General features: G+C 39.2%; 1 long non-coding RNA gene across 2 annotated transcripts; it reads left to right on the forward strand.

Moving 5' to 3' along the window:
• The first annotated feature begins 223 nt into the window (after positions 1–223).
• On the forward strand, positions 224–7,824 carry LOC112847992 (uncharacterized). 2 transcript variants are annotated; one of them, XR_003221853.1, is made up of 3 exons: positions 224–393; positions 2,304–2,416; positions 7,624–7,824. It is a non-coding gene; the product is annotated as an uncharacterized LOC112847992 (long non-coding RNA). The 2 variants fall into 2 exon arrangements; XR_003221852.1 differs by lacking the exon at positions 224–393 and adding an exon at positions 1,362–1,599.
• Positions 7,825–13,108: the final 5,284 nt, after the last annotated feature.

The raw sequence follows: 13,108 nt of genomic DNA on the forward strand, positions 1-13,108 counted from the left end.
CTACACAGCAAAAAACTTTGCAACTACAGAGAAAAATGCACACTGTACAAAGTAGAAGAAAATAGAATTTAAATATAAGTAAACATACATAATTATTAATGATTCACACCTATTTGCTCATGTTTATTTTGTGGTTCTGGAATCTACAAAAAAAGTAAAGAAAAGAAAAAGACAGCAAAAATATTGCTGTAGTAAAAAAAAGTGAATCTAAGTTAATTGCTGGGGTGAGACTACACGGTATGAACCCAAAAACTAGCTAAACGTGACAGGCGGGGGCCATTGGGAATGAAAATTAGTGTCAGAACAGTAACGTGCTGCACAATCAGGGCTCCAGGAAGATTAAGAAAGCTTTAGTGTAATTTTCTCTGACAACAAAATTGCATCTGCGAACAGGTATGGGACACCAAAATATGCTAAATGATCTCTCCCCGGTTCTACATTTTTGGAAGTTATTGTCATTAGGAACCTTTGTTGTGCCACCAGTAAAGAGGAGGAGAGGGGAGTGTCTGCATTGCCACAGAAAGTTGATGGGTTTTTAGTCTCTACGTGGCATGCAGTCCATAGAGCCAAAAAACAATAATAATAAAAACAAGGTACAACTTTTACTGTAAAAATTACACATCTTCTTACCTCATTGGCTTTTATTATGAAACCTTAAGAGATCTGTAGAGCTAATGGGGTAATACCTAACTAAGCATGCAACCTGACACTCCTGATTTTTGAAAATGATGTTAAATTTTATTGTAATATCTGGGGGAGAGGCCACACGGGCTGTTTTTTTTATTAAAGATAAAATAAACTGAGCCACTTTCAGTTCTCAGTGATGCTACAGTATTTGTTTGAGTTTGGGAACTGAAAAAGAGTTTGGACCTGGAAATGGCTAAACGTCAGACTTAAAATTTTAATACCTATAATAGACCAATCTACTCAGCTGTGTGAGTCCACAGAAAACAAAAAGTGCAAACACCCAATCATCTATGTCCAGTATATTTATTCACCAGTGGATCGTCACAGCGATAGAAATACCTTCAGCATGCTTGGTACCTAAGGAGGAAGAGTGTAAATTTGGGTGGCGTGTTAAGTTTTACCTCATTCAGTGTTATAAACATCCACTATGAAGGAAACCTAAAAATAAAAGTAAAAACATAAGTGAATAAAAATCTTCGAACTGGTAGATCTATTGCTGCCCATAATCACCAATGCCCATCATCCAAAGTGTAAAACCACTGACTTGGGTTGAATCTACCGTGTACGTGAGATAGGTCAAGGCCATTTACAATCCCAAAATTTGTTGTCAAGGGAAAAAAAATGAGTGCATCACATTGAAATAGTTAAATCTACATTACTCACATCTTCAGCTTCATAAATTTAAATTAGGGGTTTCAGATTAAGTGCTAATGAACATTTGTTGGGCGAGCCAGGATGATTTCAACTGCTGAAATCTAGAGTCTGGTGTTCTTTTTGCTGTTTGCTGTGTATGGCGTCACCCTGGGATGAGAACGCTTTTGGTGTCATTGTGCCAAGATCTAAGATGTTGAGAACTCTCAAAGGCACCCAGGAAAAGAAAAAAAAAGAAGACTGTGGATACCTAAGAGTATAGTAAGGGATTTCAAAAGATCTCCATAATACTTCACCATCATTTACTAGTGCTGTAGATTTTAAATGTCCATTTAGACACCTAGAGGAGCACCACATTCAGTATAATAGATAGTTTTAGGCCAAAATATTTTTGTCAGAAAATCAGGTAACTCGAAGCAGTTAGCGTCATAGTGCATGCTTCCTGTTGTGTGACACTGACTTTAGATGTATGCAGAACAAACATCCTTTATGGTAAAAAACATCATACTGACAAAGATTGACGGTATGAATGTAATAGGTTGATTCACTGCTTCTTGGACTGGGGAGCTTGCACTCATTGATTCTAATATGAATTCTACATCATATGCAATTGTGCCTGAAAGAGGCTCAAATGCTTGTTTATCGATGTACTGTATCTCAAAGAGGCCAGAGATTGCAGTAAGGAGTTGGGTAGTCTAATTCTGGGATTCAAATGAAAAAGAGAAAAGAGTGTATTTTAAAAAGATTATAAAAAGCTGGAAGCCAGTTAAATCGAGCCTGTCTGCCACCTGATAAAGCCTAAATGAGTTTAATAAAGCATCACATAATGATGTCATTGCTCAAAAAGACTGTGCTTCAAGCTCTTCACACTTCTTTATATGCTTTGGGAGGAGACAGCTCTCCATCCTGTTTCTATGCCTGTCACTGCATCTGTGCTCTTGTCTGACTCCTTCTCCCATGTCCAGAGATGAGAGGGGGTGGAAGAATGACTGCAGAGAGATGAGGGAGGTGGGAAGTCAACTGGAGGCCAAGAGAATAGGAGAAGAAAAGGAGGAGGAGGCAAGTGAGAGGAGAGGAGGTAAGGTCACAGATGTCTGAAAAGGAAGCTGTGAACAACATCTCTGAGTCACAGTACAGTCAATAGTAAGAGCAGAGAGAGAGAGAGAAAGAGGTCAGATGATACCAAACACACTGTGGCTAGCTAGGACTTCTAAGCGTGCAGTAGTAACTATTAGACCATTTGCCGTGACAGGTTGGGAAGTAAGTAAAGGGAACATAAGCTATTATAGATTACATTACAAAAGTCTTGATTTATGCCTAATTTCTTTATATTTTATTTGGGGACAGGGGAAATGTGGGGAATTGGGGACAGCAATTTGTTGACACATGTGCAAACCCACATGGAAATACAGTATGTAAGGCAAAAACAGAGTTTGTACAGTTCTAACAAGCCTGAAAGTCAGTATTTGAAAATAAGACCACCTTTAGTCTTTAAGGCAGTCTAAGCTCTCTTAGGCAAGCTTTCTTTAATTAGTCTTCATGAACAGTTTTCCAGGCTTCTTCCAGGCTATTTCAAAGCACATTTTTCGGATGCTGGCTGCCTTTTGTTTCATTGTCAGTTAAGATGATGTCCCACGCTGCTTTCAATAAAGTTGAGGTTCAGGCTGTGAGGAGGCCAATCCATGGCTGATAGGGTTCCTGATATCCTTTTATTGCGCTGGCAGTGTGGGTCTAAAAAACTAAACTGTTGCTAATCAGATGCTATCCAAGAGGTCTCACATAGTGGATCAAAATCTGATTTTACTTTTCTGCATTCATAATTCCATGAATTTTGATAAGATCCTCAATACCATGGCTGAAATGCAGCTACAAACCATGACATAGCCTCCTCCATGTTTTTACAGATGGCTGTAGAGACTCAATGTTGTAGCTCTCTTATGACCACCTGACAATTTAAACTAAAAATTTCTAATTTGGATACCTCACCCTGTGTGATCTGTTGCTACTGATTTTCAGTCCAGTTCTTGTGTAATTTGGCACACCGTCATCATTTCCTACTGTTTGTCTCCTTTAAAAATGGCTTCTTGACAGCCAGCTGAGACCATTTCTGATGAGGCTTCAGTGAACAATAGGTGGATCATCTCAGGGGCCAGATGCATCTTTCAGGTCATATGTCAGATCATTGCTGTTTTTTCCCCCTCCTATCTCTTAAGGACATGACTTCTTGCACGATCTGATATCCTCGTGTTGGTGTTGTTCTCACATCATCATAATAAATGTTGTTCCAGGTTCAACATTGCAAGTGACCAGTTACATTGTTGTGACGTCATACTTTTGCGACTTCGGAAAAAAACGCCATAAAAAAAAAATCTACTTAACTTGCGAGAAACCGCCTCTGTCCGCCGATCCAGCAATTTGAATTCTTTGCATTTCAGGATACTGTTCTTTTATAAACGGTAAGCATTATACATATTGTCCTTGCAACATTGGAATTTCATCAATGAATGAATTGCTTGGCTTGCAAAAGTATTATGTCACAACAATGTGATTGGTCACTTGCAATGTTGAACCTGGAACAACATTTATTATGATGATGTGGGAACAACACCAACACGACGATATCAGATCATCCTGACGGGCACCAGATACTATTTATCTGCTTTAGATACTTTCTTAGGCCTGCTGCTTCTTCTTTTGTCCTCACCCATATGGAAAAGAAATGGTAAAAACTTATATGATTTACTCATATAAGTAAATCATATATAAGTTTCATTTATATAATTTTTCAAGGGATCTTATATCTGTTTTCACTCTTGTATGCTTTTCATACAAGTTTCACACAAGACAGATACAAACTTTATAAGATTTATATATATCTTTTCCATATGGGCAGCTTATCCAGATTCTTCAGATCTTTTAAGGACACACTCACACAGTGCTGAGACATGATAAGTTTTCAACTTAAATCATCTTCTAGGTGAAAAAATACAATTTTATGTTTGCCAAACTGTGTAAACTTTGACATTTTTCATACATTAATAGGTTGCATAGGTCTGTCAGAGGTTTCTTCCTGTTAAAAGGGAGTTTTTCCTTCCCACTGTCGCCAAATGCTTGCGCATAGGGGGAAATAGTGGCAAAAAAACCAGCACAGTCGTTTCTGAATCTGACAAAGAGCCATACACCGAGCAGCAGGTATGCCATCGCCTTGATGTGCTCCTTTGTTGTGGCGTTTGTGTTGCATACAAATGACATCATGGGACTTTTGGCCATGTTGCTAGATCAGCCGCGTGCACTTTAGGTTGTACTTGACTGAAATGGAAAACGTCCGAAACCGAATGTATCTTACAATACAAAGGACCTTAGGGTGGCAGTTGCTGTAACCTGGCACAATACAAACAAAATTAAATAAAACTGAACTGAACTGAATCTAAAGAATGAGGAAAATGTGTTTTAACAAAGTTTTTAAAGATAAAATCTAAAATGGTTTCTTTACTAACTTTTCTGTTATGTGCAGGTATAACACTGGTTCATATCTTAAATTAGATGTCTTTTTGTGTTTGAATCTTTTATAGATCAGCGTTAAGTGGCTTAACCTGCAAAAGACCTTCCTCTGAAAATAGTCAGCTACAAGGACTGGACTGAAAAACAGTGAAAAATCAGCCAATGGCCAAAGAAAAACTGTGAAAGACCTTCAGAAAGCCTGGAGAATTATTGCTCAAGATCACTTTAAAACTTAGAAGAAAGCCTGGGTCCTTGGAAGAACAAACAAATTAGGAACTTTGCCGAGTACTGTATTTTGGGTAAATAGACAAGTATTTGTTTCTATTTATTTAAACCAGATGATCTGTTTCTTCTTAAACTGAGACATAGCAGCACAATACTGATGTTATCAGCTTTTATGGTGGTAAAACAAACTTGCTAACAAAAAGTGGTTTATTTGCACACAAAGTGGGAGTGAAAGTATATTTGTATTTATTTGCTGCTTTTGTGTCAACGTGGCCAATATATTGTGTTAAGCATTTCCATTTTGTTGTCCGCCGACTCTTAACAGGAAATATTTGGCTCTTTAGCTGCTAATTGCTCCACTGTGTTCATTGGTATCTGTTAACTGGTGCTGAGCAAGAGCATTTCACTAAGAACAGCTGGCTGCTCCATCTGGAAGTAACACTGAGAGCGAGGAAACTAAAGAAAAATAATAGCCTGCTGTAAAATTAAAACACAATTTGTATCCTGTTTATATATGAATATTTTATTTGATACAGATAGTTGGTTTTTATTCATATTTGATTTTTTTCCCCTTTGAATGTTTCTTGTTTTTAAAATTATATTATGCACCATGGATCATAAAACCACCAAATTATCTTCATTCCTAAAAGACTCTTTATTCCAGGATTTTATTACCCTTGTATCAAGAGCATTTCTTTTAGCAAAGACAGATTTTAGCAGGTTGTGATTCATATAAAAAGGAGGTCATTAAAGAATAAATTGAGTTTATTAACCGTCAGTATAATTGTTGCTTTCAGTTTGTATATTTGACATTGAATTAACATGTTTGGTTTTCAAATAGACCTCGAATCAGAGCCGCACCCTTTCTGAATACATGACCTGCTTTTGCCACGCTGGACTGATAGCTTTTCCGTTTGTTCCACTGCCAGCATCAAAGTGCCACGATCCTGGACCAAACTTGGAATTACTAATCACAAATGTGTAATTACACAGTTATTAATGCCAGAGTGTAACATCGAGAAAGAGAATCAGAGTAGTTTAACAGGTGCTGTGCAGACACCAGGTTCAGAATCAATCAGCGTGCTGGATGTGTGGATGCAGTTTTAGCCTTTGTGTCGGTGCCTGTGTGTTTGTGCCTTTGTTGTTTCCCTCAGCTGCTCTGTGGTGTCCTAATGGGGTAGGAATAACAACAGGAGATCATAAACAGCAGCTGTGCTCGGTCAGGCCACACACTGCACTCTACCAGCAAGCCGAGCTGGTCTTATGAAACCAGCTCGAAGGTGACAGAGTGCAGCAGAGAGAAGCAGAACACGATCAAAGCCATCAAAGTGTGTTTTCTGCACCTATTGTTTTTTATTCAACTTCAGCCAGCAAGTTCTTGGTTTCTCTTGTCCCTGGGTTGGTAGATGAGTCACTATTGTAAAAGAAAAATTACATTAATTGGTGCAAAAAGTTAAAAAAATAATCGTGCTCCCCCTAGGATGCATGCTAAAGACTTGCCACAACAAGGTAGACATTTTTGGTTAAGGCTTATGGCTTACGGCTAAGAGGAAGCCATAAGCACTTTAAAAAGCAGGCAGTCAGTGTAGTAAAAATGGGAGCTACTGCTCCACATTTGTATGCCTCTGACAACCAGTCATGTCGCAGTTTAAATTCATGACTGTCCAGACATGATCTCTGACCTTTTGATTATAAAATGCCACCATTTAATCATTTTTCTTCTTGAAATTAGTGTCACAGTGATCTTAAGCTCTGACCATCAAGTTCTACTTGGTTCAGTGTTCAGTCCAAGTTAAGCCATCAAAGTAATGTAATTCTCTTCAGAGGATCCTGACACATTGGATTCAGAACAATGGGATGGATGTGATTATAGGGACCTTGACCTTTAGTCACCAAACTCTGAACAGTTAATGTCGAAGTCCAAGTGTCTGTGCAGACTGGCAAACCAAAAACATAACGCCTCTGGCTGTGGCTGTCTCCGCCATAGAGGCCTAATTATAGCTGGGCCCTTGACATCTATTTTAACAAAAGCACAATGAATGAAAGCAACATTTAGGGGTATTTATATAGACTGGCTGGAACCAGTGTGCTGTTTTAACAGCAGAAACAGTGATAGAGGTGAAGATAAGATAAATAAGGAGGATGAGGGTCTGCGAGATTTAATGGGAAAGAGGGGGAAAAAAGAAAGACTCTGCTGATAAGATGGGATTAACTGTCCAAACCAGGCTGTCATCATCAACACAGATCTGGACACATAGAATTAGCGGTTGTTGCTAGGACGACAGTAACCAGAGATACCAGCGCTGGTGTTCAATCACATGATGAGGTCATTCGTCGCCCTCGGGAATCAAATCACCCATTATGGCCGGCCCTCCGTGTCCATTTATACATCAAACTGTGCAACAAAACTGGCCCACAGGTTTTCTGTGGATAATAATGAAGAGCCTCAGACTCACATCCATGTGACTGTTATGACCCAGATCATAATTTTGTATTGTCTGTTGTATGTGATCCCCCCCACCTGGGTGTGGTGCTGTTAGTTTTGCTCTGTGTTTTCAGTTACATAAGCTCTAGGTGGCAGGTTGCCATTGGTTGGAGACTGGAAGCAACAACTTTGAACTGAGACCTGGCTAGACCACCATGGCTTTCCCTACTTCCTGTGTGTTGTGTTCGGTACAGCTGTGTGGACAAGTGTTTTTGGCTCTGAAAAAGTTAAATAAGTGTGTATATAATGTAAATATTGGAAATATATTTTTAAAAAAAGCAGTCCTGGTGCTGTAGGTGTCATCTTTTTAACAACCTTTTCTTCTTTGTAAATTAGGGAGGCAGCTAAGACACTTGAATATTTTTTTATAGGGAGGTATATAGTGGTATAAGTTGTTTTGGCCGCGGCAACAGTCCGTTATCTGTATTCACTTACCCTAATCACTTAAAGCTGGTCATCAGCTTGCCACATTAACCCAGGGTTTCACATGTTCACACGAAGAGGGTTTTGTTTATAGCAACTGACCAATTACAAATATGGGTGAGATTACTGGTAACAGAGCGGCTCACTTTACAAATGAAGATAAACTTAGAAAAATATAAAGCGGTTAAACACATAGTACAGACAGAAAGTAACACAGCTGCTGCAGATAAAGCAGTGGCATGAGCATGTATGAGAGTAAAAGTGCTGTACAGTGGTTTAGTGTTAAAAAAGGTCAGTAAGACTGGGAAAGAGCTGCTATATTAATAAAGGTTAGCGTATCTGAAGGCAGGAAGGAAAGTCGGATACAGTCTGTATAAGTTAACAGATTTATCAATATCACAGCTCCGTCATTAAGACGCTGGACAATCTCATTGATTATAAATTCAATGAAATTAATGCTTAAATGACAGTTTTAGCTGTTACTCTTTCAGCTGCAGCCTCGGTGGTCTGCACCTGTCTGAGAGAGAGGAATAAATGTAGAAACAGAACTGAATGAAGGCTTTAGGGTCATACATTAACTCTTATAGAGCAATAAAAATGTAAAATTGCTTGCAAGCAACAATAAAAATCAATAAATAAAGTTGTTTCTAAGAATCTATATTTATTACTGCTGCTCACCAGGGAAAAAAACATTTTTTGGTTGGTCATTAGGCAATGGTTTCACGCCTGCTGATCTTTAATCTGGATCAGATTAGGTTTGCAATGGGGATGCACTGGCTAAAAGTGAACCACATTTGCAGTATAGAAAACCCAGGGTTAACTCTGAAGTTACCTGGATAAGATGAAATCCCACTTTATAGCACAGGCCTGTTCAGAAAAACACAAATAAATCTGTTTGAACTTCAAATCTCGCTGTGGGACTGATCCTTCATTCTGAGCAGGGGAGTCACATTTGTGCACTCTGGTGTTACCTAAGCTGGGTGTAAAAGTTATGTTAATTTACCGTCTATTATAACTATTCTATATAGTACATTATGACAACTACTGACTCAATTAAACTACTGACTTCATCCCTGAAAACTGGACATTGTGATGGTCTGACCACATGAGACTCCACTGCGCTCATTCATTACATACTGAAATATTGTATAAGCCCACAGTGTTGTGTGACGAGTCACCCTCTGTCATGCTGTTATTAACACAAATGCCAGCACAGTCACCTTGACTCTCATAACAGCTTTTGGCTGGTCCCATGCAGGAGAACTGGTTCAATTAGCACTTTATTTTTTTCTGGACTGTACAAGAAAGTCTCTCCAAAGTCATTACAAAAGCATTTCTTTCCACTTGGAAGCCATGTTGGTAAAGATTGCAGTCAGTTGGGTGGCTCCTCCACTCCAAGTATCCTTGGGCATGATGCTGAAGCCTGAGTTCTCCCTATATATTCATCAGATTCAACAGATTGTGTGTGTGGATGTTAGATAAAAGCACTAAGGCATAGAAAAAAAGTGAATGGGTGAATGAGGCTCATGGCAGAAAGCATCATGAGTGCTCAAATGGACTACCAGTTATGTTGACTAGCATGTCTAAATGAATAAGGAGAGAGAAAAGATATAACCTTTATAGTCATGTGGACACAAAAGGTGCACGCCTAGACTCTACCGTGATGTCTGATTAAAATAAAAATAATGAAAAGTTTGTTGATTTGACTTTAAAGAAAGGTTTTAAAGGCTTTTTCTCTGCAGCTTACTTCTACTTTACTTGCACAAAAGTCACACACAGTTACGGCTTCATTCATGGCACAACAGAAAGAGCCGATCACAATCACCCAAGAAAAATGTAAATTACACTTAGGTTTATCCTTATTATGCCACCACATTGCTGAAACACGAACCTACAAGGTGCATATGCATCACTGCAACAGCACCATTAGTGCATATTAATCCCGGTTTGGCTGTGATAGTGCCATTAAATAATTCTCATATAGATTTAAATTCTTTAGTCTTTGAGTGCTGTGTCTCTCTTAGTTAATGGATCAGGTTTCTAAGAGACTGTACTTTCTTGCAGAATAACATAGACTGCACTGAAATTGGTTACAATTATGGGCAGGTCATCAGCTGACTCAGTGCAATACATGCCTGTTCTCAGTGTAGCGTATATAGTTAAGCCCATCAAAATTAAAGTTATGCATTTACTGTATACAGTTATTTAGAGGAAACTACAAAACAATCTAGTATAACAGGAAACATCTCGTGTGTTGTTGTTAGATTATACATTTGGTTATCCATAAGGACCATAAAATTGTATGACATGGGTTAAAAATCCCTGAGCTGGTGCAAAGAAGAATTAGGAACCTAAAGAATAATGCCTGCAGGGAAGGTGTTGTTTCAGCTCACAGGGAAATGAAAGTGGGGGTTTATAACACCCCGCTGGCATACAGGAAAGCAGATTAAAATCAGCAGAAGATGATGGTGATAAACAAGTGTGCCAGGGTGCACAGCAGTGTCCCAGATATCAGTGCAGGGTTAAGTGCAGGTGTTGTTCCTCAAAGCAAGATTTATGTTATAGAACCAGGTTAATGAACGAAGCTGTGTATGACTCAGGGTCAGAAAGATTACCTTAGATGTTCACGAAAGGACTGTGACATTAACTGTATTAATAGGGGGAAAAAACACTATAAACATAAGTGCTAAAAATGTATCCATATTTAAAGTTGCTTTGGAGTCTGTATTAATGTATTTGAGGTGGGAATGGCATCAAACTCTGAACAAAGCTAGGCTACTTGTTTCATGTTTAGCATTCATGACAAACTCCAGCTTCTTAATTAAACCATCAACAAGTTAAAGCATTGTTTCTACTAATGTGGTGAGTGTGATAAAGACAAATGAAGAAGGCAAGTTGCCCGATGTACCTAAATATACTATTATATATCCCTCTATAAAGACTGTAAGATGGGCATTTTTAACACATCCAGATGGAAGGCTGCTTTGACTCCTAACACATGCATCTGCTCTGCTTCACCTCAGCTAACTGGAGTCAGTGAACTGGACCTCTCAGTTATGTTTGTAGTCTTTGTAGATTTTTGGAGCATTGTCAATGTAATTTCTGACAAACACAGTCTACTGTGTGGTACTGTAGAAGCAGTCTAAGAAGCTCATGCTACAGTTACATAGCATTAATTAGCAAATACCTGTGTCTGCACATTGTTTAGTTAATAATGGACTATTTCTATATTTCTGCTCCATAATCATGCAAATTCAGTGACTTCATGCTCTAAAAAGCTAACACAGTAGTAGCCAAAATGCTAATGTTGAAGCTTCAAAATGAAGAGTCCAAAACCAGCGGGTTTATATACAGGCTATGATTAAAAAAGTAACCTTTATTACTGAGAAATGCCAATCTAGGAGGGGCATTTCTATGTCCCAGGTAATTAGGAACACTTAAATATAGTGACCTTCAACCAATATGACCCCGGTAGACTTATAACCTTTAGCAGTCAAACAAAGACAATAGATGCTTGGAAAAAGTAGTGTTTATGGCAGAGCTGTTATATTGGATCGTATTAGAAGTGGCCAGTGAGTGTGCATTGCCTTTTTACTACCTTCACTTTGTGCTGTTGTCTTATCGTTTCCAGCATCTCCTCTCCTGTCCTCTCCACCCATTACCAGATGTGACCTATCACATGTCCCATCTGTCTAATGCACCTCATATCTCCAACAGTGCCATCTCCTTAACAAAGTCCAGGCTTTCTCTTCCTCTCTCTCGGGCTGCACACATGCATGCAGTGACAACATTTGGTACTGATTACCTCTTCGCTATCTGCTGTATCTTGGCTCTCTTACAGTCAGCTTCTTTCGGGCTATACACAACATCTGCCTCTGTCACTACACGTCTGTTCGCCACTATGATGCAGTACATCATCATCGTTGCACTTTAGAAAACAAAACTGATGCTGTGATCAGAGACGTGAAGATTAGTGGACGGCAGCTGGATGCAGCGTAGGTCACACAGTGCAGTGCGGTTGGCTTCTATATTTATGAGGTTTTCTACCTAGATGGTGTTTTTGCTGTGAAGCTGACTGCATTATTTATTTATATGCTAAACTCAACCCCAGATTAGGACTGACCTACTTATCTTTTCGGATAGCAAAGCTTGCTGTTTTCCCCACAGTATCTTTCATCAGGCAGGCAAATTTCAGCATCTCTTCCTTCCACCCCTCTGTCTCCTTTCCTGACTGCCTTCTCATCCCTCTATTTTGCCTCTCTTCTTGTCCTCTCCTTGATATGCAGCCTGTCACAGTCACTTCTGTTGCTATGACGAGTCTGTTGGTGCGAAAACGGAGTATTGTGTTTTCCAGACCACCACAAAAGATAGAAAGATGAAGGCTGGGAAAATGGTGGTGATGATGAGGAGAAACACAAAAGCAAAATGGGGCGAGGTGAGTCGGAGACAGCAGGAGGTGAAAGAAACAACAGGAGGAGGAAAAAAATGTTAAAAAGAAACAAGGTGGGGATGAGGTGCAAATGTGCAGAAGAGGTGTGAAGTACGTTTGTGATTGTAAAGGTTAAAGATGAAATTCTAGTCGATCTGTTTGTAAAATCAGAGTGAGGAATTGGAATAACTGCTGTCTCCTTACTGACAAGGTGCTAATGAGCAAAGCATCAAACCTCACCCACTGAAAATGTGCCACCATCTGTGCAAATGACGCTAATGCTGATAAACAGTTACACTATCCCTGCGTCAACTGAACAATCAAACAATTCTTCACCGGACAAAGCTAAAGCAAACCCAATGCGAGAAAAAAACAATCTCTCAATGACCGCTTGAGACTTGCTCCAAAAGTGAGTCAGTCCCAACAGATTTGTGCTACAGACATACTCGGGGAAAACAGTGGCTGGAGACTACGACACAAGCAGAATTATTGTGACCCAAGTGCAGTGCAGTGCCTTTAACGGTTACTTCAGGGACCAGTTGCAGTCAGTTGCCATCTTTGAAGTGACTTTGGTGCATCAAGATGGTGACCATTGATTAAAAGCAATTAAATGCAACCTGTTTCTAATAATACAGCAACTAACTGTGATGAACTGATTGAGGATGATACATTTGTGGCTGTCCACAAACACAAGAGTTCACATTAAA

This window comes from Oreochromis niloticus, linkage group LG10, assembly GCF_001858045.2.
Source record: "Oreochromis niloticus isolate F11D_XX linkage group LG10, O_niloticus_UMD_NMBU, whole genome shotgun sequence".
Classification (NCBI taxonomy): Eukaryota; Metazoa; Chordata; class Actinopteri; order Cichliformes; family Cichlidae; genus Oreochromis; species Oreochromis niloticus.